At 37.1% G+C, this 27,867-nt stretch overlaps 1 protein-coding gene across 1 annotated transcript in view; it reads left to right on the top strand.

Moving 5' to 3' along the window:
• Window positions 1-22,769, top strand: part of LOC310892314 (uncharacterized protein) — a 34,472-nt gene extending 11,703 nt beyond the window's left edge. The window contains exon 4 of the transcript XR_014578035.1: window positions 19,774-22,769. The gene's annotated coding sequence lies outside the window, so the exon portion shown is untranslated. The remainder of the gene's footprint in view (window positions 1-19,773) is intronic.
• The last annotated feature ends 5,098 nt before the right edge of the window (window positions 22,770-27,867 follow it).

Below are 27,867 nucleotides of genomic sequence, written 5' to 3'. Positions count from 1 at the left end.
GTTAATTAAAAAAAAAAAAACATACCTTCTCAGTCATTTTTCTGAACTGCCTAAGTTCTTGTATGACTTATTGGGAACCCTTTTAGATTACTTTTCTTAAGTTAAGTGTCTTGTCTGTTGAGTGGTCCCAGGTTGAAAAATAAAAAGAAAGAAAGCCACTGTTTGAATGACTGAGGTGCTTTTAACACTTGAAAAAATAGCAACTTGCAGACAGAGAAATGTGGAAATATATCCTTTCATAGCTGATGTATCTCTGGCCTGATACAGTTGTTTTCTGTTTAACATTCCAGTGCTTTAAGGCATTACAAATGTTCCCAGCTACCAGCTTCAGCCTTTGCCCCAGCATCTCAGTTGCAGGAGGTGCAGGCTGACGATGGACCTGGGCATGCAAAGACTCCAATGCCCCAGCAGCAGTCCCCTCTTTTAGCCTGGTGAATGCCAGGTTTTTGGATGCTTACCACACAGTTCAGGCTGTGATAAGGATTATTTTTTTTTTCTCCTGACTTTTGGAAGGAGTATGACAAACGAATCCTTAACTTCTGTTTGCCGTGACTCTGTGCTGAGGCTGTTGAATCACGCTAGTACCATTCTCTGCTCTACAGCACTTCAAGGCATAGCAGGTACGCGAAACCCATAGACTTAGGATGTTGTTAACCTGTGTGATTCTACAAGCTCAGTAAACAAAAACAGATAAAGGAGGAAAGGGTGCAAGCCTTTATGTAAAGGACTGCTCGATATATCCTATCTGTCTGTGCCCTCCCTGTCTTTAAGGCTTCACTTTTAATTTATGCATTTTATTGAATCTCAGGATCTCATTGCTTACTTTGTTCTGAGCTTTCTTTCAGCCACTGCCCATGTGCCCTGCTCACTTTTTTTTTTTTTTTTCCTGAGGTGGAAAGATGGAGTTTAATCAGATGTGTACAGAAGTAGAAGGCCTTTTTCCCTCCCTTTCTTCTCCTTCTCTACCTGCTTTTCTCCCTTCTGCCCATCCTCCTACACTTCCTACTTTCTTTTGCTTCTTCTGTCCTTCTCTGTCCATGGAACCACTGGGGAACTCAGTGAGATTCCTGAATTCATTGGAACTACATAACTAGACATTATAAGAAATGTCCTTCAGTGTAAGGGCAAATAAAACAGGAGTTTAGTGGGAAAATTTCCATGGAAACAATAGTTCAGTGACAATGAAAAATATTTCTAACCACAATGTGCTAAAAATAACTTCACACATAATTTTACAAAATTGAACATTTTTTTATTGATAGCATGGGAGGCAAAACCATTGTATTTTTCATCTGGAGGATTATATGGTTCATTCTGAGTTTTGCATCCCTAATTCTTGAATAGGATACCTCTGTATTTGCAAACATGCTTTTTTAAACCTATTCTGAAATTATATATTCTTATTGATATGGATACAGGGATTACAAAGCAAAGTAAGATACCTTGTGTGCTTGGTTTTTAGCCACTTCCCAAATTTGTCTACGTTGTTGCTATTTCACAGCCATACTAGGATCAATTCTCTGGGAAAAGAGCAAGCAGCTCTTGGATGTGCACATTCTTTACTTTTGCAGGAAAAGGGTGTCTTCTCCTACCTTTCCTACAATTTTGCAAGAAAGGTTGATTGGCAGTTTTCCTACAAGGTACAATAGAACAGCTAAATTGGATAAGCAGTGCTCCTTTGTGAGAACTGTCACTGCACCATATATGCTGCTTCCTCTATCTGCAGGCTTATGAAATTCCCTTTGGGATCCCCGTTTTATGTTAGTGTCTCCAATAGTCATATACGTCCTTGGGTTTTTGTTTGCTTGTTTTTGTGTGCATATCTGTGTGCATTGTTTTTTTTTGTTTGTTTGTTTGTTCGTTTGTTTTTCCCTGCCTTTGTTTTTCAAGTGCAAATATGTGAACTCATCTTTGTGATGATTTTGATATTTAGGTATATGTAGTTGATTGATATTGTTGCTGTTAGAAGGTATATAATAAATACAAGTCAGCTGCAGACTACAACTCCATTTTTGTCTGTAATGGTTGTATAGTCATAAATTGTTTTCCCATGGTGTTCTACTCTTTTTGTGAACTAAAATTTCAGTGGAATTATCTGGATAGGTTTGTTTGTTTAGCTGACTGCAATATCATAGTCATAGAAGTAGGAGTTAGCTGATATGAAATTAAGTAGAACTGTACAGATTACTTGGTCAACAGATTTGTCCAGCAGGGTTTTGTGGTCTTCTGATGGAGATTGTCTGACAGACAGACTGAAAGGTTTGGAACAGAAGGAGCTAAAGTAAATATGTACAATTTTTCATTTTTGACAGCTTAGTTAAGGGGAAATTGTCTACATGAGCTGCTTGAAGGAAGAGGAAATATTCCTATCTTCTTGCTGACTGCTGGACCCTCAGGGCTTTCAAGATGAATAGGCTTAGGAGTCCTGTATTTAGATCTGCTGCTTATAAAGCAACCTCTGGCTATCTCTGTTTCCTCCTTTGAGTAAATGAAACTGTATGCTTGAAAAGGTCATGCAGAAGTGCAGTTGCTCATACTTATTGTGTATTTCTTTCTGAGAAAGGGTATGTCTAAATTATGGTGGTGGATGGAACTGGTTCCTACATACACACAGCTGGACCGTAGGTTTGACTCTTAGGACAAATGTTAGATAGTTGGTCTATATTCTATCAGTAATTTGAGTAACACTCGAACTGAAAAGTAGCACTTGGGTTCTGTCCAGGTGATGGAGGTCTCAATGTGGAAGTTGGCAATGGCATCTCCTCATGATTACATGATAGTGTGCGAGGCTGAGCGCTTTATTAGTGGTTATGATGGTGAAAAATAATGGTTATGTTCTTGGGCTGTCTTCTCTGGCACGAACATGTTCCTGTAAGTCTGCTTGTGAATCATTCCCAAGAAGAAATATATCAGCAGGTTAAGTGCCTTAAGAAATGTCTTACAAAACTTTAAGAAAGTTGTCAGAATTCAAACATGCAAACACTTAAACACGAAAAATACCCTTAGAGGTTTGGGGCCAATACACCCATACTGCATAGCCTCCTCCAGTCACAGGAGGGTAAAGCAAATCTAATGCTCCTTTGAACATGAAATTCAGTAAAAAATCAATTGATATGTAAAATGGGACATACAATAACAAAATAACAACAGCTTTGTCACATTGTAAAAAAAATCTAACGATAACTGTATGTTTCTTCAATGTTATATCCATCTGTGTGATACAACTTACTTTCAGATCAATGCCGGTTCAAGTTAAATATCTGTAACATACATATTTAATGGTGGGAAAGAAAAAGCCTAAAGCCTGGATCCAGAAGAAGAAAGCTGAGGAAGAACTCCCGAATGAAGGTTTGCCTGAGAGAACATATTGGAGGGGGAGGACATACTCCGTATTTACAACTTTGAGGCAGAATGAACACAATAGCTGAGATCACTGAATAGGACAAGTATAGAAGTGCAAAGAAAATGAAACTTGACTTAAATGGATTTTCTAGGTTAGGTAAGGACAGCGTGAAGCTTTGTTTGCTGTTCTTCACAGGGTTTGGTGGCTGACAAAATATATGGGGCCAGGACCCATCCACCTCAGCTGTGGAAAATGCCTCTGTTACGGGCCTGTTCTTGCAGAGAATATTGGACTTAAAACTAGTCTTAATATTCAGGTCTTGTTATATGAACATGTTTTAATTAGGCATCTATGTCTTGATTATGTGACTGCATCACTCTTTAATTTTTTTTTGCTTAGGAGTTTTGTGACATTTTTCTTTCTCCAGCTGTGGCCAGCTGGAGGAAACCCACCCCAAACTCTGTGTTGCTGGAATAACCCTCTTTAACTATCAACCTGATGGTGAAATCTCTCACCTGGTAGATGGAACACATGAATCTGTTTTCCTTCTGTAGGGGTTTTCAACCTGCAACTTCCTGGTGAAAGTCTGAGGATAATCAATAGGATGTTCTGGGTTGAATGAACTCTTGCAGTCTCTTCTGATGAAAGAAAGAAGAAAAAAAAAAAAAAGGTCATTTTGTGGAAGCATAGTGAGAAAACATCCAAGATGCCATCAGCTTCAGTGAATACTTGAACATTCATTGTGACTCTTCTCTCAGGAGGTCTTCTTCTGCTTGGTCTATGTCAATTCTTTAACTCATCAGTTCTTCTCACCAAGAACATGAGATTTTCCTTGTTCCTTATTTCCCAGAAGTGGAACTGGCTTTCTTCTGTTCTTGTAAATAGGAGAGGATCTTTTATTATTTATTTATTTATAAGTATTCTACTAAGTAACTACTATTTGGGATGGGTTGGTCGTTTCAGTGCTGTTTATACAAATAGGTTTTCAGTTGCTTAATTCAAAAGCAAAATGAAACTGAGAGAAGATGCAGTCTGATATAAAGGAAAGATCTGTTAACTCTTCTCCAGTTTTGTAGCAGACGTTTCTCGTGTGAGACAGGTCAAACATTTCTAGAGATCTAAGTCTCATCTGCACAGGATAATGCTGCAAACCTGTCCCACTACTGCTAACAGTTGGTTTGCTGGTCAGGTGCTGTTCACTTAGAACCTTGGGGTAAACAAAGCAAGCAGCATCTTAAACATTGTTGTCTACGCAGGCCTAATCAACGCTGCTTAAAACATTAGAGGCCTTCTGTGCTCTGTTTATGCTATGGCTCCCAGCTTTACTGATAGTAGGGGAGATGAGTCAGTCAAGATTTTAGGTATTGCCAGTGGTATACATCCTTATATATATTTAAGACCGCTGCGAGAGTGCAGTGGGTCCACTCTGCTTCTCCTAGACTGGAGAAAAAAAAACTTAACGGTGTATTTCATTGTACCTTACATGACATAAAAATGTATTTGAACATAGAATGATAAGGACAGAAAGCTTGATGAAGGCCCTTGGCTATTTTGGTGACACATTGCCTGTCTATTTTGCTGTTTGCTTTGTTTTTGTCTTGCCTTTACTGAATATTTCATATTTTTAAATACCTATGTATCTGTTGATGTTATTTTAAGTTTTAGTTTCCTGTAAATTATTTCCATGCATTTCTAACTATATTTTGCCATAGAATTATCAGAGTGTAGACACGACTAGACTTCATTTTTGCTTGTTGAGTGATATTCTTGGGGAAACTCTCAGTTCATTTCAACTGGCATTTCTCTTCAAGTTTTAGTATAACATTCCTAAAAATGGAGATGCAGTCTACAGAGAAATTATTTGTCACTGACCTTTTCTGTTGCTATTCTGCCAAGTTCAAAGTACTGTAGACTTTTTTCCTTCCTTTTTTTTTTTAATAATTTTCTTCACGTTGTATTTGTTGCTAACTTCCCACCACCATATATGGTGTCATTGTTTCACTTATTCTATGTATTTTTGTCTTCTGACTAGATTTAGTGGAGTGATTGAAAACAGAAAAGTTCTAAGCATGCTTTGTGGGATCCTAAAGTAGTATTTAATTTCTGGCAACATATTGTAGGTATTTTCTCAGCTGTGTTGTAAAAATACTTAATATGGATAGGAGGAAGGAAGAAGAGAAAGAGGCAAATCTTGCTCTCCCTTACATGGTTGTAGAAGACAGACAAGGGTGTGGAGAGAACAAAAACCATCCCTTTTACAGCTTGTGTGAAGGCTTTGGTAAGACCACAGGGTAGCTGTCAGTTTGCCCATCCTGGAACAGACTTGTTGGAAAACAATGGAAAAGAAGTGGGGAAAAAAAAGGTTGCTAGTAGGTCTAGATGAATGAATGGTGCACCTGTCAAAATTTGCACTGGTTCACTTCCCTTCTTACCTTATTGCCATGATGGTGTAACCCAGGAAGTTACTGTGAGGAGTGCAGAATTCTTCCACAAGAAATCCTCAAAGCATCACAGAAAGCTGAAGCTAGAATAACTGGTTTGCTCTTCCATGCTTTGCAAAATAAATAAATAGATAAATAAAATGAAACCTTGTTCAGCTATGGACAACATAAAACATGAAAAGAGTTCACGAAACAGAAAGCGTGAACAAAAACTGAGTAACTTAGTAAAGGTGCAGTGAGGTAGTGGGTTTTAAATAAGAGCTTGAAAGCAAAGAAAGATGCTTGGCTGACAATGAGTGGGAAGATTCCAAACATAGGAAATGACATTAAAGAATGCAAAAGTTGAAAGAGGCAGAAAGAGGCAGAAAGAAAGAAAGGAAGGAAGGAAGGAAGGAAGGAAGGAAGGAAGGAAGGAAGGAAGGAAGGAAGGAAGGAAGGAAGGAAGGGAAAGAAAAGAAAATTGAGTGTAGAGACACAAAGGGTCACTACAAGTTTTCTAGTTCTATTTGACTTTTTTTTTTGTCTCCATCTCTTCAGTTATCTAACTTATTAGAGGATTTCTCTTCTCTTTTGAAACTATGCCGTAAACATTAATTTTTTCATATATGTGTTTAAATTCACTAGTCAGTGCCAATTTTATTCCTATTTTTTCCCCTATTATGATAGTGGAAGAGACCTTAAAAACACTTTTTTTCCATGTGTTCATGAAGCCAAAATGAACAAGATTGAGATCTGAGACTTGCTACTCAGCACCTGAATAGCAACTCCCTTTTAGCTGGAAAAAAATACATTGATCTGAGACTTGGCTTGGCGGGTTTTACATTTTCATTAAATATTGATACTTAAACATCATCTTTGTTTACACTGCATGCTGCTTCCTCTAGGTTTTAAACAAGGTGGGTTTTTTGCACATAGTGTTGAAGTCGGGAGTTCATAACAGCTTTAATACTTATTGATGTGTGATAAGAGTATATCTGTGTGTATGTGAACAATACACATATATTCAGATATTGTGAATGATGCTTAAAAGCCGTGGGTTTTGTGATATCAGATTTCTGACTCCAGTGATCTCAGTGAATGCTTTCAATTAAATCAGTTATAGTCTGATAAATAATCTGTGCAAGTATCATGTTAGGTCTGGTCAATGGACTAAGGTGTTAATAGTAAACATTAAGGATATCAACATTTGAAGCTCATTTAATCTGCCTTCTCATTCTGAATGTTTGCATTGAATTTGTTCTCTGGTGAAACATACTCTGGTGATTTAAATGAGAAAAATACTTGTGTGTGTAGTTCTTTAGGTCGATTTTCCTGTTTTCAGTAAATCAGTACCTTTTAATTTGTCTCAGGGTTTAGGGAGACACAGAAGGGATGCTGAGAAGGAACAACTTAAAGCTGCCTAGAGCTGAAATTTTGAAATATTGTGAACATGAGCAACACCTGCTTGCACGTTCACGTTCCCAAATCAGGGTCAGATCCTTCCTTGTGGTCATTACAACAGAGTGAGCGACACAAGGTTGCTGCTGGCTACTGCTGCTGCTTGGCTGGAAGCTCAGGGCTTGCACAATGGCACAACTGCCGGTCGGTTGGGTGGCTTGGAGCACTCCGGCAAGCAGGTCTTGCTGGAGGACAGCGGAAAGGGGAGGGGCTGCCTCCCTCTTACTTCCCCATTTCTTCTAATGAAATCACAAGAGAGAGAATTAAATCAGCACTTTTTCACTTCTCAGTGATATCGGTACCCTGCGAGTTCATGGGAATGGAAACATCATGATACCCGCCAAGTCAGCGATTCAGCAGGCGGTGGACGCAGCGCAGACATAAAGCCTACACTTTGCTTATCAGCCGAGGCTGAAGTGGTCCCAGCTGCCACGCAGAGGAGTGAGGGTGTGGGGTGGCACCAGACACATCTACTATGAAGGCAATGCCAGATGATACCAAAAAAGTATGATAGACACCATAGGGTGGCTCTGTCTTGCACCTTCCAGTAGCCACCTGCTCAGAACTCTTCTTGCTTCCACTCCTTGCCTAGGGTGATTTTGGCCCATCAGGCACCACCTGTAGCACTGGAGGGAGACACCTATTCTACATTATGGCCATATCGCATATAACCACCTCTTATCTATGAACGGTCCTGGCAGATATCATCTGCTTGCTAAAAGGATGCTGTTTGCTGTTTGAATCTGATTCAGTCTCATGTTACTGAGAATTATATAACCATAGCCTCTCTGCCATCCTCCTTTTCAGATGGCACTCAGATTGCTGAGGCGCTGGTCTGGCATCTGTGTGCTTCTGGGCTGGATTTGCAGCAGCACCCTTGTGCTGTTATTGGTGACCCTCAAAACAGATGTAAAATAAACTAGGAAAAAGGGGCTAGAAACATAAGTGTGTCCAGGATAGAGAGATCTGAGCTAGAAATAGGCATTAAGCAAGCCTGATGAACTATTAGAATATTTTACCAAAGGAGATTGATTTTCTCTTTCATAGGGATACTAGAGTTCAGATAGAAGTTAGAGGCTTCAGGCAGAAACTAGCTGGATTAAAAACAATGGCCTAGATTATCACTGGAAATATATTTGTTTTGCAGGCAGAATCCATGCAATAATCTTCTTATAACTAGCTGCAAAGAATAGATAGGCATCAGAATAATTTAAAGAAAATAAACCTAAGTACAGATGCAAACTGGAAAAACAACCCTGAAGTCAGTGGAGCTATTCTGATGTAAGTTGGCATCGGTTAGCAGTGAATCAGAAGCAAATCGTATATACTGTTTCCAAAGAAAAGAAGGCATATGGAATATTAGTATATCAAACAAAGAGTAAAGGTGAGTTACTATCTCCAGCTCATTTTGTTTATCATGGTAATGACTGGCTATGGAGTGAGGCAATTATTTCATAATTTTCCATGAGCGAGTTTTTCCATTGTGCCTTTTATGCCCATACATAAAAATCGAGGGTGTAACGAGGAGCTGTAAAACAGACTCTGCAGCGGCCCAGGGTTGCCAGGTTCAGCTGCCGGCTGGATGGGTGAGCCTCCCACTGTGCAAGGCTGAGCCTTGCCTGCACTGCCCTCACTCCTGGAGGCATACGGGGACGCTGAGCTGCCAGTGGGTTCCTCCAGCCTCTGAATCAAAGCACGTGCTTTGGGATCCATCACCAGGGCCCCAGTCAGTTAATCAGTGCTAGGAGAAGCCCAGCGTTTGAATGCCAATAGTGTCAGTAAACAGACCTGAGAAAATGAAGGGAAAGGAAGAGGTCACGCTGAGTGAAGCCTTGGTTTTCTGTGCCAGGAAAAATGGGCAATAAATGAATTAACCTTCACAAGAGACACAGAAAACCGGGCATCCAGACAAAGAGGGAATTGATTGTTGGGTCAGTCTTTCCACTGGACTAAATAACTGATGCAGTTAATGCCCTGCAGAGCACTACCATTATTTCCACTCGGTGTGTGTGTTTGAGGGGGGAAATGGAAAGACAGGACGAGACCTGAAGTATCATACACTGAGCCAGCTATCTATTTTGTCCAACATCCTTTTGTGCCTACTTTGCTTGTTTGTTAGTCTTTCAGCACTTGGTTCATTAATTATGTCTTTTTGTTTATTTGTTTAACACTTCTGGGAGATATCTTGTGCCTGTTTCTTAAAATGAGCAGTTTCATGGTGAGCTAACCCTCTCTGACTGCCTGTAACATGCAGACTCAGCAGCTCAGCTTTTCTTCCTCTCGTGCTTTCCTGAAATGTCTGACAGCAGCACTCATACCTCTGCAATGACGGGGTAAGAAGTTCTAGTTTCTCTTCAGCTGATTGGGGAAAAAAATAAAAAAGAAAAAGAAAACTCCCCCCTCCCCCCACCCTTCCCCCCAGTATTAATGGTGAGTTAAAACATTTTTGTGTGCAGGTGAATTGTACCACCCTGACTGCAGTAAGGTATGGAAATTAATGTAGCAGCCCAACTGCTACTTTTCAGCAATAGGAAACTGGCTGATTAAACTGGATTTACACTGTCTCATATTGCCAAATTAAATAATGATAGGTTTGGGGAAAACAAATAAATCAGAGAATCTTTCAAATGTTGTAGCCAGCACACATTATTCCATGTTAGTTCTGGCGATCTAATATCTTATTAATTGCTTGTTTATTTCTCTGGTCTCAGAATTACATCGTAAGCCATGTATTGTGATAGCAAGGGGAATTCTGGTTACTGTGTGCATTTCTGAAGAGATCATATCATTTTGTTTAGACTTCAGAGGAAAGAGTGGTCAGAAAAAAGTGCTGGAGTTAAAAGAATGTGAAAACTATATTTATAGCAGTTACATTTCACTGGCATAAACTCTTTCTAATTGATCTGTACTGGGGGGAGCATTACTCTCTTCTCTGGCATGATTTACTTGTCATCATAAAAGCTATGAAGAAAGAAATGAGACTAGATCTAATATAGATTAGTGAGTTTGAGTGGCCTCTTAAAGTCCAATATGCCTTTGTCTACAACAGTATACAATAAGTCATATTTAACCTAGGACAGTTTCTTGATTTTAATGAGATCTGTGATGTCTAACATCGGCCATAAATTCCACGAGTTATGGCCTTCACCAGGGCAGAATGGAGGAGGGGAGAGGAAACTGAGTTTCTATGTGGGAGGAACACTGTGAAAACAAGGCTGCATTGCATCCTGATAGGAAAAAGAAAATCAAGATACAAAGAACGCAGGAGTTTTAATAGCTTCTTTACTCTTGAGCTCTGGTGCTGGAGAAAATAGAGAAAACACACACTGACGGAGAATTCATTTTGCAGATGTGTGAACTCTTTTCTATAAAATGCTGTTTGATCAGTTTTGGCCACACCTTTCCTGTCTTCTAAAAAAAGCTAAAAATATAAATGAAGACTTGTGGTTAGAAACTGACAGCACTTACTTTGTTGCGTTGGTTACAGGCTGCAAGTATATAATGTCTGTTAGGGCATATGGATTTATGTTATTATCAACTCAAATGTTTTGTGAGGTTGTTTCTATGTACAGCACCAGAAACTGTTGTATAGATCAACAGCGGCATAAACAACCAATGTTTTAATGAATAACTGCTGATTTGGGTCAAAAAGGAGATTAAACTACTGGAATAATAACAAGTAGAGTTCTACATGCTGAAAATGAGAATAACATTTACCTCTTACTGTACTTTTATTGGAGAATTAATAGGATTTGGCCCTGCATTTTTAAGCAGAAAAGGGGACTAAAGATGCTTTACAATTGCAATCACAGAATGTAAACTGTATAGAATTGTCCCTGAATACTGTTAGTATCTGGGAGCTTATTTACCAGGAAGAGTCACTACATCTTTAGAGCATACTTGTACTTTTAGGCAGTAAGTATAATACAGCTGCTTACAAGCATTTCTCTACCTGAAAATAAAGACACCACCTTTAAATAACGGGGACAAGGAGCAATATAAGAAATAGAAATGTATCTTGAAATTTCTCTCTTAAAATATAGTGTAGACTTAAATCTCTATACTAAGGCATGCATTCTTTAAAGCAGAATGAAATAAGTAATACAAGAGTATACCTGGATAACGTGGATGAGGTCCTCAAACTATGAGGAACCTAAGTTTTCTGGCACAAGTGCCTCACCATCTGTTTAGTGGTTAAGGCAGTATCTTGTAAGGAGGAATTTCAGCTCCCTCCATGGTGTATTACAGGAGTAAAAAGTAATGTAAAATTCAGAAAGTTTCCTGGAAACAGATGATATAACAATTCTTCAAACAATGTGCTGGTGATTTAGAAACAAATGGGGCAGGAGCTGGAATGGAAATGAGGAAACAGGACAAAATGTCACAGGCCGTTGTGGAAATCCTAATAGTATTCACAGATTGTTCTTATGCTCATTGAAGTCACTAACAACTTTGTTGGTTGTTCCCAGAAGGCTGAATAGAAGTGGTTTGGGTGTGTATGTACTGGGCTCGTCTCACAGAACTGTATTTCTACACTGGCTTTGATTTATGGGGGTTTGGCCTGAACAAAACCTCACTAGATCCTCAATATTTGCTTGCTAGCAGAGAAAACCCGATTGTCATGGCACCTTCAAGTGTACAACTACTAGAGCCAGGATGAAGGCATCTAGTCAACCTGTCAGTGGGGAGAGTAATATGGCACTCTGCTAGAACTATCCTCTCATTCTTAATGGGGACCAGCACAGTAAACAGAGGATAGGACCTCTCTCTGACAGCCTAAAAAGCATATTTTTGCAACAGGGCCTTAACCGCGCAACTTTGCATAACACTCATTGACTGAAATAGAAACAGGTTGAATTTATAGAGGAGTTGTCATTTGAAAAAAAAGAAAAAAAAAAAGGCTTCTTGCAGAAATCTGCACTGCTTCTAGAGCTCTTGGAAAATAGTACAAGCAGCCCAATGAAAAAAATAACATCTTAAAATTATGTTAATTTTACAAAGTATCAATATGCTGTTAAAATGAGCTGTAAAAGATGGGCTAATGACAAAAAAGATATATTAGATGGCAGAATTAAAGCCAGGTGCTTGCTACATTAAGAACAATTGATATTTCATCATCATCTATACATTTATCAACATTTTGACTGAGATGGCATGTAATTTGCTCCTGAAAGTATTCTGCAGTCCTTGAGTCTTCTGAAGCCATTAAAACCAATTAGTAACAAAAGTCTAGAGATCAAAGATAGGCTGCCAAATAGCTGGGCATAGACTTTCAAATCCATAGGTATAGTAATACCGGATAAAAATCTTAATGTGTCCCTGCAGTTGTATTCCATGGCAAGCATCAGGTCTGGCAATGATTACATTGTAATTGCAGGGCTTTTTTTGTTTGTTTGTTTGGCTTATTTGTTTGTTTGTTTGTTTTTCCGAATAAAATCTATGTCTTTAATACACATTACAGTTCAGTAAAAGTATATTTTTTATTTAAAAAAAAAAAAGTGGCAAGAGTTTTTTGTTTTTGTTTTAAGACAATTCAGATATTCCTGATACTCCTCACATAAAATGGGCATGGTTAAGAAAAGTCTGTCTACTGAATCTCACTCTGGTATATATAAGCACGCAGGCTTCATGTCTATAGAATGTACAGTACTAAAGACAAGAAACACATTTGGCAGACAGGAGTTATCTGAAAGAGGTTGCAGACTGCATAATGCTAGTAAAGTAAGCTTGCACTGTTTATGTCCACACCATATGGCCTATGTATAAACAGTAGTTCAATACTTGTCTTGTTCTTAGCCAGCATTCTCTTCTCTGATTCTCATGCTGATTTCCTTGTTTATTTTTTTCTGTTAACATCATTAATATTGTCCGTGCTAGACAGGTGTGAGCACTAGAGTTTCATATAAAGCTATAATTCCCATTTCTGATTTTCTTCTTTCTTTCTCCAGTGATCGGCATTTTGAGCTATTAAGAAATGTCAACTACTCTTAAATACGCAAACAGAAATTCCTCAGCCCACTTAATAGCTGATTTCATTGGAACTGTGCCAAAAGGGAATCTGACCACTCCTGCTTAAAGTACAAGTCCAGAGGAACAAAGAAATGTTGTGATAAGTTATCACTTGGCTGGGTTAACAGCGAGTGATCGGATGTTAAGTGGTCAACAGGAAAGGTCAACAAAACCATTCTCTGATTGACACTGTAACTACAGGGGGTAGATGGACACTGGTTTCACCAAATCATGTTTGCTTTCATCGCTTCCAGCTTGGTTGATGATATCTGTTGCTAGCCAATGGAATAATAAAATCCTATTACTGATGAAATTACCTTCTCCCTTACCCATGCCTAAGAACAGTTGGTTTTATTTACTAACTCCATCCTGTTTCATATCAGCTAGTTAAGATATGCAACCAGAAACTCTTTCCTATTACATGTGTGTCCCTAGCTTTACATGAACCTGAACTGTCTCTGCTCATGCTGGTAAAAGCAGGAATATTGCAAGTACCAGAAAGGTGGAAAACTGTGCCTTAAACCTTATGCATGCATACTTATTTTCATAGTTACATATATATTTTGGCATATATAAGAAGACATATCAGCCTGACATTAAAATGTATGCAGCAACTTCAATCCGTTGAGGGTTGAACATGAGCTAACAGTGTGCCCTGGCTGCAAGGAGGACCAGCAGCATCCTGGGTTGTGCTAACAGAAGTATGGACAGCAGATCAATAGACTGATTATCCCCCTTCACTTGAGACTCATGAGACCACATCTAGATATTGCATCCAGTTTGGGGCCTCCCAGTACAAGAAAAACATCAGTGAATTAAGCAAGAACAGCAGAGCAGTGCCAAGTTATTTGGGGCTGGTACACTTGTCTTGTGAGAGGAGACTGAGAGACTGAGTCTGCTTCAGCCCGGGAAAAAGAAGGTTTCAGGGGGACCTAATAGCTGCCCTCCACGCTCATGCTGTCCAGTACCTATAAGGTATGAAGAAGGGTAGACAAGAAACCGTGGGGACAAACTGAAACAAGAGGGGCTCCTACCTGATAAATACTTTCTCCATATACCATACCATAAGGACAGTCAAGCAGTGGCTGGCCAGAGAAGTTGTAGTTTCCATGCTTAGAGCTTTCCAAGACGCAGGTGGATAAGGCTCTGAGCAATCTGGTCTGATCTTAAAGCTGTCTCTGGTTTAAGAGAGAAATTGGACTAAAGACTTCCTGAGGTCCTTTCCAACTTGAATTGTTCTGTGATTTTGTGATTCTATGACTCTCTGTGGATGAACATACTTACTGTCTTGAGCTTTAAATTCAGGCCTATTTAAGCAAAAGAAAAATGGGAGACTCTTCTGCTATTATTTGTGCTATAGCTGTGATTATGAAGCTAAAAAAAAAGTGCATTTCAATTAAAGTTAATTTTGGAAAATCTCATCCTTACAAACCAGATCCCATTTTCTTAAGGATTTCTTGAGAGTTCAGCAGATGTGATATGGAGCAAATGCACATTTACTGCATGTGCATAAAAGACTTTGTATGAGAACAGACTAATTGCATAAGTATGCACAGAGAACTTTCATGAATATTATATGTGATGTGTTAAATTTCCTGATATTTACTAGTAGTTGGGAAACGTAAAATTAGAGAGGCAAAGACTGGTGTGGTTGTTTTACCTTGCTAGGCAGCTGAACTCCACCACAACCACTCCCTCACTCCCCTTCCTCAGAAGAGGAGGGGAAGAAGAAAGAAAAAAACAATTCACAGGTTAGATAAGGATAATTTAATTAAAGGATAAATAATTATTGAGGTAAAATTATTATTAAGGGAAAATTAAATAATTTAACTAAAGTGAAAAGAAAAGGAGGAGGGGGGTACCAAGCAAAATCTGTGTGGAAGCACAGACAGAGAGGAAAGAAATTACTCCCTTCTTCCCACCAAGGAGTGATGCTTGACCACATCTCTGATCTCACAGGTCTGAAGCAGGACCTCAATACACATAGCTGTTGTTTGGGAGGACAGAGGTTTTCATACTGAGAACCCAGCCCTCCCTGCTCCTTCCCTTTTAATACCTTTTATTGTTGAGTGTGACACCACATGGTATGGGATATCCCTTTGGCTGGTTTAGGTATGTGTCCCCTCTCAACCTCTTGCCCACCCCCAGCCTGCTGACTTTTGGCAGGGTTGGAGGGAGTCCTGATGCTGTGCCATCACTGCTTAGCAGTAGACAAAACACTTGTATGATACTTATGCTGTTCTAGCTACAAGTGCAGAGCACAGCACTGTATGGGTTGCAGCAGGGAAAGTTAACTCCATCTCAGCCAGACCCAGTACAACTGGTAAAACAGCAAAGTTACTGTTCTCTTTACCAAACATGAACTTTTTATTTATTTATTTATTTATTTATTTGTATTTCACTGGAGCTAGTCTGGAACTCCCTGTTCATAGCAGAAGAATTGTACCAATCTGGACATGTAATTTTGGAATAAAATAAGGTGTCTTGAAGAGTGATATTCTGGAATCAATGAATGCACAGAAGATATTCAACGTTGCTTAATTTTCGTTTGCTCATGACCTTCTTCATGGCTCTCAGACTCCAAAACCTTCTAAGAGCCCTTCTGATTTACTTGTGTTACCACTTCAATCACAGATCGCTCTGGCAACTGAGAAATGTAAGGCATATAAGCATGTGGAATGCCCTAATTTTCTTAGGAAAAAAGCAACAACCAAACCAAAAACTAACCTTACTCATTTGTACCTTTTTTATTTTTTCTCTTGGAGGAAATTTCTCTCTGATCAAGCATCTATATTTATGTGGTAGTTGCACTACTGAGAAAAGTAAGAGTAACATTAAGAGTAACGTAAAGAGTAAAGGCTCAAGGTTGCACAATGAATTTGTGGCGTAGTGAGATAGTTCAGACTTCTTGGCCCCCAAGTCTGTTTTCAGTTTAGCTGTGAAGACTCTGGACTCACAGGCTGTGAATTCTCTGTTTCTATACTACAAAAAAAATCTTTAACTAAATCTGTTGTTTTAACAGAAAAGGTTTCAATTCCACTATTTTACAAAGTCAAAATGCATAGATTGAATCTGCAGTAGAAATTTCCTTGCTGATCAAACCATATTCATTTTTAGAACTTGTGCTAATCATTCATAGGTTTTCATTTGTTATAGCCCTACCATGAAAACATTGCTGTTAAATTACTCTAGTTCTGGATGAGAATCATATCTATTTTTGCTTAGTATTACAATATTATGTGCACTTGAAGGAGAAATGGTGCCTCATTCTATATAGAAACACATAGAAATGATTGTTTTGCCTATAAAGAGTTTTCATGATTAACTAGATGTCTATTTATCATAGACACACATGATATCTAGAGTTGAATTTAGGGTTTTTAATCCATTCCTTAGATGTGGATTTACATTAGAGTACTTTGGGTTCATACATGCTAACTTCTGGTTTCAAAACTCATTGAAAAAAAACCTTTTCACCTCTCACCCTCTTAAAGCTATATCTAAAAGAATTTACCCATTGTAGCATGGAGTCATTTAATTCCTCTTTCAGCTGTCCACATGTTAGGGGTTGATAACCTGACAACTTTTCTGCATTCCTGTCCATCATACTTTCATCAAGGAAACAGAAGATAGTATGCATGTTGACCATTTCTTTTCCACCTGTAATATGGAGATCCTCTTCTTCCCAAACGGTTGGCCTGCTGAGATTAAGTAAACCCTAGTTTGTAGTTGAGTTTCTACTTCTCGTTACTGCTGATCTATAACACCTTCGATTTTGCTGTCCTGTGAATTGCCACATTGTCATGGAATGGGTTTTCTTCTATTTGCCTCAGGAAGTATTTGCTCCTATTCTTTTAAACCCAATCATTAAAGCACAGCTCAGAATAATCTAATTATCTTGTCAAGAGTCACTTGTTGAGCTCTGTGCTACTCTACTCATGTGACTACTGGCATTTAAGCAAGGTAGTAGGTAAATGCTTACTTAATATGTTTTTACAGTGCAGTAGAGTTTCTCTACTGATATATGTCATGTCATTCAATATTCAAAACATTCAAAAAAATGTGATCTTTTCTTTCCCAGCTTGAAGAATGACTGCTACCCAAACCAAATAGAAATGTAACAAAATTGCATTTGTTACAGCTTTTTGTGGCTTCTTCCTTAGAAATGAATAAAGTTGTTATGGAGAACTACGCAGAAGATTTTCACCATGTCCTTTTAAATGTGCATTCATTGCAACCTAAGTTCATAGTTACAATTGCATGTACAAACTGATTGATTAGATTAACCACTTATGCAAATGAGTGTTTGGACAAAATAACACTTAAAATTTAGAAGCTTTTTTTATGTATATGCACTTTTTCACCACAGGATACCTTTTGTTGTCATGATTTTGTTGCTTTTGATTCTTTTGTTCAAAGTAAAGATAATTTCTAGTAGAAACATATTGTGTTTAAGAGCACTGAAAGTAGCAGAAATGATTAGAATGACTGGAGGTGACTTTGATCTCCTTGGGGAGCCTTTGCTTGAGTGGAAAACTATACATCGAAGATGAACTCCCAGTGTGACAGAGTAGATAAAAGCACTGATACAGGTCTTAACTGTAGAAACAAAGCTTATGAGCATGAAGACTCTATCATCTCTGTGTTTGTGAAGGCAACCTCTACTGAAATAGTGTGTCTATTTCACGTGTCAAGAGTTCAATAAAAGTACTGAAAACTGAGAATGGGTGAAAGGATTAGAAGAAAGAGAAATATGGTAATAAAACAGTCTTCAGTCTATCAGATGTGTTGTGTACATTTAAAGTAGAACAAATTCAATCTTGAATTATTTTATTATTTTATTTTATTTTATAATAAAAAATGTTATAAGGTAATTAGATATGAGAATCATTTATCAAGGTGGATTCTTCATCAGAAATGTTTAAATATTCTATAGATTTTTAAAATATTTTTTATTTTTGAAACAACATACTGTAATTCAAGTAGGAATCATTTGGGGAAAGTCTAGTAGCCTACTGGTGATCAGAGATATCAGTCATTACAGTTAGCTGACTGATGTGTCATTTCTACTCTGCATACCGTCTAATTATACAAAGGAGATATGTGGGGACAGAGAGGGATTTTAATCCTATTCCTAGCTCTATCTCAGCTCACAGGGGTAATGAAATGGAAGACTAAGTGAGAAGAGACATCAGAAGCTAATTAGTGTTACTGTAAAAGCAAAGGCAATTGTAAATATTTCATCATGGGTCTGAGTGACATTGGATGTGTTTTCTTAGAAGTGTCATTCTTGAAAATGAATGACTGGGATATTCAACTTTTCTTAGAACAACAAGAACAACAAATCTTCCTAGCCTTCTTCTTTCAAAAAGAAATTTGAAAACAAGCCATGGTTTCACCCTGAAGGCTCAGAAAGAGAGGGAAAGAAGAATGCAAATATATAATTAAAAAATAATACAGCATGATTTTTGGAGAGAGAACTGATTCATAAATTTCGTGTGTGAGGCTGCCAACAACACCCTTAAGTAATACATTGACCCAGGTACTCCAGGCATTACTATCTGTGCTTCACTTTTGGAGAATATGGAAAACAGCAGAGGTGACACAGCTCAGATTGCATGAGGAGGACATCTCTGTGGCTCAACACATAGTGTTTAGTCCTGAAATCACTTAAGATTTCCAATTTCTTTTTAGTGCCTGGGGAAGGGCATTAAATTGCCAATAATAATAATAACAATAATAATAATAAAAAACCATTTTGAGGCTACAAGTAGCTGATAATAGTGAGAGGAAAATGATGAATGCTAATAGAAGAATGAGATTCCTTCAGTTTATGCACTCCTTATTTCCTTCCACTACATCCTGTCCTTCTTAATACTGATGATTTTAACTAGGACTTGCAACGTTCATTAAGTTTGACTAGGTCCACAATTGTTCATTGTCTGTTTGCTTCTTGTGCTTCAACTTAGTCTCATAAATTAAAGCAGGGGCTTGCATAAAGGGCTCATAAATTAAAGCAAAGGCTTCATAACAATATTTAGTAATTTTGCAACAAGTCAGTTGTTAGGAAAGTGGGCTTTTCATAAAGTCCAATAAAGTTCTTTCATCTCCTCAGATGAGTTGGATTTCTAGAGACCTAAATGGTCTATGCACACTTAATTAACAATCAGAGGAATTAATGATGAGATCCAAACTACAAGTACTTTATTTGGTCTTTTGCTATTGCTGCTAGAGAAAATATTCCTTATCATAAACCATTGAGGTGGCAATACACTGAATTTTGATGCTGGATGATTCTTAATAATAATCTTGGTTGATATTATTTTTTTCTTTTTCTTTATTACCTTTGAATATTAAAATTTAAATTTGAAGTTAACAAAATAAAATTTATTTATTTATTGTAGGAAGAAATGCAAATTTAATTTGATTCTACTTTGTTAAGCTGTTAATTTTGTAAGCTGTTAATTTCTGAATATATTTCTGAATGTTTTGGAGTTGTTCATATATGCTTTTTGGAGTAATCTTTTTTTTTTTTTTTTCCAGGATTGTCTTTTTGTTGTGGATAAACTCTACTTTGGTATATTCAGTTAGTTGCTCAAAGCTAAGAAAGTCTGAGTAATTAAAAAAAATATTTTGTACAACTATTTATATAAATAATTCTATTATAAAATAATCATTATTTATTAACTGCAAACCAGTTTATACTCCAACAGGAAAAGTGTGATCTCTAAAAAGAAGACTGGTTGGCAGATAGATGATAGCCTGGGACCTGTAAATATGTAATATAAATATGAGTTAGTCTAAGTGATTCAATGAAATTCTTTGAAAGACAGAGTACAATATCCTTAAAATATATTATATCACAAAGTACCTCCTTAGTCAGTCAAGCTTGTGAAACAGCTGGCAGAAGAGAAGCAGTGGACCTACACAGAGCGGTGATTATATGATATTCCAGTTTGCTCCAAGGTCAGGTCCCTGGCCTCATGTCCAGTCACACCAAACTCTGCAAGCAGTGTAAGGCAGCTAGGAATCTGCTCTTAGTACAATCAAATCTCTGTTATTAGAGATTTATAATCCATTCCCCTTACAGCCAAGCAATGTTAAATTAGGAATAGACAGCTTCTACAGCACGTGTTCCCATGATTCTGCCTAAGGAAACTATTTTAATTGGAGAGTTGGGTTATGAAGAATACTGAGACACAGCCTTATGTACTCTTCTGATTCTAGACAGGCAGAGGTGTCTTTCTGGGTCTGTTGCCTCTGAGAGCCTATGGAGCCTTGGGCAAACACTTATTTCAGAGATGTTAATCCCCAAATGGTCTGAGACTGAGGGAGACCAAAAAGGATATTTAGAGGCCATTCCTGTGTAAGCCAAAAATCTGAGTTGTGGCCCTTGGGAATGTCCAAACATGGACATTTCTTATCAGTGAAGCAGTGAAGGCAAGGTGCCAGGGGAGAGCTGTGGAGAAGTCAGTGTGCCTTTCGTAACACAAGGAGTGTTAAAAAGTGTCTATTCTGCTGGTGTCTGGCTTTCCCTGGAAAAGATGCCATTAATACTTCTTATTGCTGGTTCTCCTGCTCTTTCAAGTTTGCAGCCACAGTTGATGATCATGCTCTGACTCTTCCTTGTTAGTAGCAGCTGCAGACCTGACTTTCTACAACTTGAATAACAATTTTACTGTGCCTGACTCTATTATAATGGACAACTTATTCTTTCACCTGTATCTAAAATTTACCTTGGTTGTTGTGCCACTGAAGATCCAGACTCTGGGGTTCTAAGCATTTCTATTCCAATTAAGAAAGAAGTCAGCAACCCCCCCCCCTCCCCCCCAGTATGCTTTACTTCTTGCTATTGCTTTTCCAGCCTTTTACCAGTGAAGTTCATAATTTTTTGAAGTTCATAAAAAGCAGAAATTGAATGCTGTTGATACTAACTGACCTTAACCCTCTAATGTTGCTTCACGCCTCCATTTCTATGCCTGTCTCCACATAATTTAAATTAAAGGTCTGTGCTGATTATTGGTGTCCAACAAAGATCACCTCTTCCTCTATTCACATTGTAAAGGTTAGACTAATAACTTCATAGCAGAGAGAGAATTTAGATAGCTGTGTGGGAAGAATTGGTTCAGAGTTACTTTCTCTGGAGAGAAAAACATTTCCTCATATCCTATTCTGCATAAAATACATGTTTTAAGATGTTCCCTGAGGCAGGACCTCACTTCATCATACATATTGTTCCTAGGAATAACTGATTGACCCATTAATTGTGATTATGCTGACTGCATGAAACATGTAAAAGGACTATGAGAGATGCCCTTGTTTAATGTTGTATGTAAATATAAATGTATGTTGTATGTAAGTAACATATATAAATGTACTTTGTATGTAAATATAAAAATGGCAGCTTTTTAACCTAGAATACACTTGAATTTCTATCCAGAAAAGTCAGAGTTTGGTTTTGAAATGTGTATTTCTATCCTGTACAGGTTAGAAAAGATTGGTGAGTTTTGAGAGAAAGAGAGAGGGAGGGAGGGAAAGAGGGATGGAGAGAAGGAGAGAGAGAAGATCTTCACTTCACTTTATGGAAAACTAACATCTGTAAAATTTCTCAGTGTGGATATGAAGCTATTCCAAAGCATCAATTTCTGCTCAATTAGAATAAGTGTCCAGAAAATTATTGCAAATAAGGCTGTGTAACAATCTTGTTCATGTTGTTCATGTATCATTTCTTGATAAAGTAACACTAAACATTTGTAAAGTATGTTATTTACATTCCGATTTTTAGTTTATTTATTTTTGTTAAAAAATATTAATTCTCATCTGCCAACTGGATTATAATTGCTTTTTTTCTTGTATCTTTGTTAGAAAGTAAGTCAGCATTCACAAAGAAGTAAAGCCATATCTCAACTGAAATATTTGTAAAACCCTTGAGTGGATTAATTATCCCACCACATTCAACTCAGTTGACTGAGGTGAAGTAAACGGAAAATTATGCTTTTATATCTGGAATGTTTAAAGAAGCAGAAATTTAAACTCTTGGGTTTATTTGTGTTTGACCCATGCTTAGAACTTGCCACTGTAATTGAACATGTAATAGCCATGGAGTGTGCTAGCTGACTTCTGTGCATTGGTGTTATAATAAGCACTGCTCTGCTCTGTGGCCAAATTCTCTTTGTCAATAGAATATTTAAAAGCTTTGACTGAAAAACTGTAATAACTTTAATGTTGGAAAAAATTTAGTAAGATGCTGGTTATAGACAGCTTCATATTTCCTGGCAAGTAAGTAAAGCAGGTTGAAATATTTTTACATGAAAAATTTTCCTCTTGGAAAATGTGGTTTTGCTGAAATAAGAACCGTCTGTGAGAAAATGTCAATTTTAATGTGTACTTTTTACTTTTCAGTTGGGGTAATCAAAACAAAGTCCCCTTCATTTCAAGGTGACAGTTTGAAATAAAGATACTTTTCAGTTCCAAATAATTATTTGAATTAAAAAAGAAAGCAAGCAAGGAAAAAAAAAAAAAAAGCAAGCAAGAAAGAACTCAAATTACCCAGGAACTCTTGTTCCAATCACAGGTGTGGTAATTTTTCAGTGTGACAATTTTATTTTGACACTTCCCATTGTTTTTTGTCCTACTTTTTTTGATACTCCAATTTTTCATCCTGCTTTGAAGTAGAAATTAATTTTGCATGGAGCAAAATTTTGCTTCCCAGGTAGATCTACAAGAAACCAATCAGTGAATAGTTTCAATAGGAATAAGGGAGTAATATTTTATAAATCTATATATATCTAAAACAGATTCATGTCTATCTCAAGCTGTTTTCAAACAGCTCATAAGAAAATGATACCATTATCAGATGTAGAGCTCCTCAGAGTACCTTTATAAACAACATAAGACGTGAATCTGTTTTAGATTTTCCTTTGGGTTGCATAAACAAGAATTTCAGCAACCATCTTTTCTGAATCACTTTAGAAACCTTCCTCAGGTCTGTCACTAAAGTTCATGAAAACAGGGGACATTTTTTTCCGAGTGAAAAGGATGTAAAGACCTTACCAACACTTTACTTTTCCCAAAGGACATCATCCTGTATGACCAATGCCTTTTGGCCCAATTGCTTTTTCTTACTCCATGAAATTATATGCATGTTACCATGTGTAGTAAAGGATCTAACAATCTGAAAAATCGTACCTGAAGTGTCATCCCCCTTTGATTTCCACTCATCTGAGTAAGTGCCTTCTTTGGTTCACTCCCCAACCACTCTCTTTGCTGTCTTCTATTAACAACGATATATTCAACAAATATGATATAAAGCGTGCTTGAAGAACACCACAGATGATCAGTGAAATTATTATTATAACTACAGATTATCAAGAGTTCTGTAAGAAATAAAGTATTCTCTGAACATAGCTTTATTTGGTCTGTATTTACTCTGTTTGCTCCTATCTAGGCTTCAATACCCACCTTACAAAAATACGAGATTATTCTTTACTTGAGCTTTTATGTTCTGAGACTCCAGATCTGCTGAAGAACATATCTCTAAAAATTATTATTTTTTTCACATAGGTTGGAAAGATTAGCTAGAAAAATTTGGGAATTACACTAATTATGTTATTGATTATGATTTTGACTGCAACAGATTGGCACCGTTTCAAGGAAATAACATCTATCAAATATCTTTTCCAACACAGAAGTCATGCTAGGAACAGTATCAGTTAGCCTGGAATATACCCAGTGATGTGGAGTATTGGATGTTACTGAAGAAGACAATAAATTTGTCTTTGTTTCTGGAGGCCATACAGTTAAAAAGAAGTATAGCACTATAAACAGCTTGTTCCAGAACAAGAATTTTCATTGCAGAAGATATGTGTTTTTCTCACTCTATCCTGATTCATTCTGAGGGGAGACTTTACAGTATCATCTAAAAAGATTGCTATTAGGCATAAATAACAAGGAACCGCTTCCTTAATCATATCATAAAAGTCAACAGTTTGATTAGCCAACATGTGTTTAACAGAATGAATCAGAGAGTAAGGCAGTTACTTGCAGATAGAAATGCTCTTAAGAAAGGAATTTGAGAACAGCTTGTGGGACTTAAATTAAATGTCTTACACACACATACATGCTTATGCTTCTTAGATATATCTCAAGATTCAGGATGTAATCAATGGAAAACAGACAGTTTTTCCTAAGTGTTATTCGATGGAAGTAGATAAACCCAGTTGGGCGAGGAAAGGAAACTAAACATGTGGATATCAGTGCATAACTGGAAAACAATTAGTATTGCTGTCTCTCAATAATAGCATTTGTATCTCCACAGATGTATAATGCTCTACTGAGTTTGCGGATGTTTGTTTCAGTCCCATCACAATTAATGGCGGTCTTGTGTTTAAATTTGTTGTCTCAGACTGGGACAGCCAGAAGACTGCTTGAGAACAGATCTCTGAGGAGCACAGGAAATGAGACATACAACACACTTCTTTCTGAGACCTTACTAATGAACCATATATCTGCTATGACTTTGTGAGGATTTTATGATACTGCTAGCCAACAAAAAGTGTTCTGCCTCTTATACCATTGGAATTCTTCGATGTGCCCTAATACACCATCACCAGTGCTTGAAGAGGGAAGGAAACAGAAATTTGGCTTTTAGTTGACTTGGGTGCTCTCTTCCATGGTTTCCAAGAAGAGTCAAAGTTCAAGGAGGAGAAGTTTTCTAATTTTCTTTTTCTATAAATCTTAAAGAAACAATCCATGTGAAGTAAACCTCATCTATCAAACAGGAGCTCTAAATCCAGTAGTACAAAGCTGACATTTGTTTTGCTGTCGCGTGGATGGCAATAGTCAACAAGCAGTTAAACCTATTTGAGAAGAAAAAACATAGTTCTCTGCCATAATGCAGTAGGCTATTATCCAATTAAAAATGGTCTGATAAAAACACTTTTTAACATTTGTTACATTTTTTGCCTGTTTGTGATGCAGCCAAAGAATTTCTATCATTTTTTTTTTTCTGAATGCAACTAAGATGTAACTAACTGTTGCCATACCAATAACTAGGAAGAAAAAGAACCACCTCCACATGGACTACCCACACAGATCTGATGGGCACAGTTTGTGAAATGCCTTGGGAATAAAATGGTGTGGTGACTGATGGTATGCACACGGCTGCTGCAGTAGGATCTGGCCTTAGGCTTACATGGTGTGTGTGTGTATAATGTGCATATGGTGTAAACTGTTAATCACTGAGACACTGTATCTGTTCATGTTCCAAATTGCATCTCCCATTTAAGTTACTGGCTATTTTTTTTTTCTCAGTATGTCAAACCGTACCTGTGTCAGAGAAGCTGTGGGCCTGAGTCTGGCTATAGCTCTCTAATATAACAGCACAACTCATATAATCCTCGCAGCAGATAAGTAAATGAGATTTTTCTTATTTTCTTTGCACTAACTTGAAGACACATTTGCCTATATATCATCTTGCATTCTTTGATGTCTGTGTGTCAGTGATGCTTGTTTACTGATTCTAGATGTTGAGACACATATACATGGTGAAGTAGGCTATGCAATATCGCTGTAACTTAAACATATTTTCATTTTTATATGATCACTAAATTTCCCATTAAAGCCACACTTCTTTCCACCTCCCTTTCATTCTCATCTTCTTGGCAGTTATACTGTGAGCATCTTGGAATAGTATTCAACTAGTTCTGGATGATTGCAGTGGGCTTAACATATCATGGAAACTAATACATACATATATTTTAAAAAAGGATAAGAGTCTGAAGAAGTTTCTGAGCTACTCATTTCCCATTTATGTTATACAACAGTAAATAAAACAAATAAATCTCTACATTTCATGAAAAACATTTAGTAGGAAAGAGAGAACAGAATATATAGTTTCCTAAATCTTTAGACACTCAAAGATATTGAATTTGCTATTCAATTATTGTTGTCTTGTAATGCCAATTTTGTGATAAGAATTACTGTCATGAATTATTATAGACATTGAACCCCCATAACTGAAAAATAAAAATAGGCCAGTTCAAATCAAAACAAATTTTGCACGAGAAGAGTGAAATTTTGCACGAGGAGAAATTCTGATTTCTGCAGAATTAAAAAAATAAATAAAAAATCTTATGCTGCTTCATTTTCATATCAGTCCAAGAAAAGAAAATGCTTAATCTGAAATAAAATGACATTTAGTTGTGGGCTATTTAAGGCTTTTAACATTTCTTTCCTTATTTTAATCTAATGTGTTTTTTCTTTTTATTATTTTGAAAGTGTAGAAATTAAAGATTTTAGACTTACCAGAATGAAAATTTTAAAAATGTTTAGACATTCAAAAAATTCCATTTATTTTTTCAGCCAACATTTTTCATCAGATCTTACCCATATTAGTAGACAGCTTTTGCCATGTCTTTTTTCCTCACTTGAAAAAAAAAAAAAAAAAAAGTAAATTCACTGGTCATCAAAAACATGTATCCCCAATGGAGCCATGCTTTTATATACACTTCGGTGTCTGCAACATTTCATAAACCATGTTCCAAAATAAGCAGTCATTTTAAATTCATATATAATGCACTCTTTATTGAATTCAAATCTCTATCACCCACAAATTTATCTTCTTCCTTAAGAGTACAGGGATTTTTTGCAGTGCTTTGTTCATAACAGGAATATTTTCACTTACGTTTGCTAATGAAATTGTCTTCTAAGATAGTTGATAAGAAAATATTGAATGTTTAGGATGGGTCTGTCTGTTTACATTCTTGTCTTTCATCTCCTCATTTCCTACTTGCTCTGTTTCCTTCTGTGAGAATGCAAACAAATTTGCTGCTCAAATAGCTTTAGGCTGGGACAGGTTCTTGTCCATCTTTGCAAGTTGCACACCATCTCTTATATTTTTCCAGTGTCTTCTTTATCATTTCATGAAAAGGGACAGAACTGGTATCTGATTAAAGATTTACATGTGAATGTGTAAAAAATATAGGATATGGCATATGGCAGTACAAGAAATTCCTAGATTCCAAGTCCAGAAGGGATGTTCTAGTATGACTAATATCACAGACATCATAGGATTTACCCACTTAGATCCACAGTGGCTCCAGCAACTTGTGGTGAAGAAAACTGCACAGGGCATCCTGTGTCTGATTTGGTAAAACTTCCTCTAAAACATCCATTCAAATGAGTCAGATGTTTCTATGGCAAATCTATCAGACTCGGGCATTTTTTTCTGAGGTCATGAACTTTGAAGGATTTTTTCCTTGTGGCTGCCCTTCTGGGAAATAAAAGCAGTATTTAGCTAAGAATATAGCTCTACTATAGCACAGACATACCACTTTGACTGATTTCAGTGGAGATTCCAAAGAGGTACCTGAGGATTAAATGAGTCCTCCAATAATTTATTGTGAGGAATTTTAGATTAACTTTAACCTTAACTTTAACCTGTGCTACTGTTTTTTTTTTTATTTTTTTTTCCAGAAAGTAACCTCAACTATAATCCTAAGTTGCAGTTGTAAGTCCCAGAGCAGAACCCTTGATAGTAGCAGATAAAGCAGCAGAAAGGCATCAGGTTCTTTTGTTACTTGATATAGTGGTCACAGATACATGCATAGCAACTCTCTGCTGAGGTTAAGGGGAAAA

Source organism: Anser anser, assembly GCF_964211835.1.
Source record: "Anser anser genome assembly, chromosome: 1".
Taxonomy (NCBI): domain Eukaryota; kingdom Metazoa; phylum Chordata; class Aves; order Anseriformes; family Anatidae; genus Anser; species Anser anser.
This window is presented reverse-complemented; position numbering and strand designations above follow the sequence as displayed.